Here is a 3,226-nt window from a genome sequence, read left to right as displayed (position 1 = left end):
CAAGGAGCATCCGGTGGGTTTGAAATACCAACTTTGTGGTTAGCAGTCCAGTGCTTATCTTACAGTGCATTTAATGGTTTATTTGTTACGGTGTTCCATGGCACTGAGTCAGTTCTGACTCAGAGTAACCCTGTGTAGGGTTTCCAAGGAACACTCAATTAAAATACTAAGAGTTAAGGGAAGAGACTGACAAATTCAACTATATTAATCTGCAGTACCATTCATCAAAGGGCAGAAAAATCATTAAGAACATAAGCTGCAGACCAGGAAAAACTCTACAAGTCACAGAAACAGAAACTAACAGTGGGGGGTACAGCAAACCCACAGCCTTTTCAGTAGTGGGATAAGGTAATTACCGAATCAAACTAAAGACACCGTCTCATACTCCACACAAGAGACACAATGTCCTCTCGAAGGAGATGGAACAAATGGAACACACACGCACAGTCTGCAGGATAGAGCTCCCTAGAGTCTTAGGACAGGCTCGCGGCCCAGGCTCTGTGCAGGAGCATGTGGGATACAACAAGAGGAGGCACACTCACGAGGCAGCAAACCACATCCCGGAAGCTCTGCAATGAGTAGGTGGATTGTGGCTCGTTCATACACCAGTAGACACACAGAGGCACGTGGGTGAATTATAGTTACACATACCAACATGCATGAACCCTACCTAAGCTAACAGGTCACTGACAAATCCAGTCAGAGGAATTAGCAGATTTTGAGGAAACTGAAAAGATGCAAAGTTGCGCCATCTGGTTTATGGATTCAGACTTGGGTGACAGAGGTCTTTGATACAGGCAGTAGTCGTTAAACTTCTAAACACAGAAACACTGCCCAGGCAGGAGGAGATGAGGTCAGGGTGGTGGGGCTACATGGAAGGCCCTAAAACTTGACCAGGGTCACTTTGTGACCAGCAACTCCAGTTAGTACTTAAATCTCACAGGAAAAGTCCGTGTACACTATTTTTATGGCCCAGTTGACAGCAGAGAGTTTACAACACTTCTGAAAACCCTAAATGGCGTTATGCGAAGTCATATGAAAACCCCTAATTTGGACTTTACTTATGTTAGCTCAGAAAGGCTTTTTTATGAGGGGCTTTGAAACAGTCACCCAGGAAAACGTGACAGATGAGAGTGTGGGGCAAGATGGAGGAGCGAGGAGGCGCACAGACTACGCAGCACAAAACGCCACGAGAGAAGGAACAGAATGGGCTTAGATGGCGGCCCTGGGCCAGGAGGACGGGCTGAGAAGGATGGATCTGGCCGTAAGCTGGGGTGGAAAGAGCTGGCTGGTAGCAGTACCATTTCAGAGGCAGTGAGAGGGCAGAAGAACGGGTGGGTGGACAGACACAGCAGGCTCAAGCACAGAACACAGCGTGGGGGCATAAGTCTTGTTCCCGCGCTCTCCTGGTAGCCTGGGCTGTGTCAGTGCCCACCCATGCCAACCCATCGGCCAGCAGCACCCAGTCCTGCAAAGCCTCAGCTCTGCCGGGGGTCAGGCAAGTGGCGGAGTGAAGTTGCTTCTGGAGGGATGGAAACCTGCCCTGACTATAATATACAAACAGTGAACAGAGAACTCGTGTGTCCGTTCTGCGGTTTCAGCTCCAGCTGGACTCACTGCTCCCAGGTTTGATGTAGGGATGTCAGGAGAGTACCGCCACCCTTCATCCTCCTGGCTACAACCACATCCACCATGAGACAGACAGTGAATGCCTGAGAGAACACTGATACACGATCACCAACTAAATTTCGATAAGGCAAACGTGTTGGAGAGAACAGACTATTTCAGCTTATACAAAGAAACAAGGACAGAGTGCTCAAACGTGCGACCAAAATATAGAATCAGAAAACACAGGATCAGAAATGGTATGGGAGCTACCTGATGAGAAATTCAAAAGAATGCTAATAAGGAACCGTCAGCAGATTGTGAGAAAGATCGCGAAAAACTACAGGTGAGATCAAGGAAAACAGACAAAACTATGGAAAAACTCAGGAAACAAAGAGACAAAACAACTGAAAAAAAAAAAAAAAAGCACAGCAAAAAGGGTGGGGAGGATCCTATACAAAAAGTAATGAGAGGAGAGAACAAACAAGATGGCTGACCGCGTGAAAGCGCAGCAGGGAACTCCATCAGCAGCAACACAGAATTCCGAACCAAGCAGGTTTAGGGATGGTCCCAGAACTCTGAACCATATATATAGGTATATTTGGAAGGTTAGGAGGCTTACACCTAGGGGAATTTGTAGCAGAAGCAAGAAATCCATTGCTTTCTAATACAAGATGCTCAGCTGCTCCAGGAGCCGACATCTTGGGTAAGACGAAGCAGGGGAAAGATCAGACTGCCCACAGACTCCTGACAAAACTGCGGAGATAAACCTGTGCACGTTCTTTTCTTTTGGTATCTGTTCATAGTGTCAATGGCGGAGATGTAGCACAGAGAATGCTGGGTCTCAGCCTCGACCACCTGAGCTCCTGCGTCCTTAAAACCCTGGTCAGGAGACTCATTCATTCAGCACAGAGCACCAGGGCCCACGGTGAGGTAATGCCCCAGGATGCCAACTATTACATAAGAGCCACACAAGGAAGACGAAGCAAGGCAGCCAAACCTCGGACAGCTTCACAGGTACAGAGTAAGTGTTCAGCTGTAACTCCTAGAACTCAGTCCCTTGCCCTCCCTCTGCCACCTTCTTCCTTCACTGAACAACCACAGTTCTGAGGCACACGGCAGGTTCTCCACAATTCATATCTAGCCCCACCCACTTACGGTCAGAATAACCCAGTTCTCTGTGGTGGTGGTGGTTATGTGCCATGGTGTCATCTCTGACTCACAGCGACCCTGCATATGGTTTCCCAGATAGTGAATCTTTACAGGAGCAGAAAGCCTCATCTTTCCACCGCGGAACAGCTGGTAGTTTCAAACTGTTGCTCTTGAGGTTCGCAGCCCCACTCATAACCACTATGTTACTGGTTGTTGTTGTTTAGTGCTATCGAGTCGACTCCGACCCAGTAGGACTCACCATTTTCTGGAGGTCTAAGGGAAGGCCGTGTCTAAGCAAGAGTCACTTCAGGGAGGTGGATGGAAGTGGAAAAATGTTTGTTTGGTCCATACACCAGTCAACCCAGTTGAAATCCTTCCTTGTATTTTTGGATGTGTGAGACAGTCACATCAGGTCCTCAGCTACTTGGATGAATTCAGTCTGCAACACACTTTAGATCTACCATGGAAG

Source organism: Chrysochloris asiatica, unplaced genomic scaffold, assembly GCF_000296735.1.
Source record: "Chrysochloris asiatica unplaced genomic scaffold, ChrAsi1.0 scaffold00500, whole genome shotgun sequence".
NCBI classification, from domain to species: Eukaryota; Metazoa; Chordata; class Mammalia; order Afrosoricida; family Chrysochloridae; genus Chrysochloris; species Chrysochloris asiatica.
Note: the sequence above shows the minus strand (reverse complement) of the source record.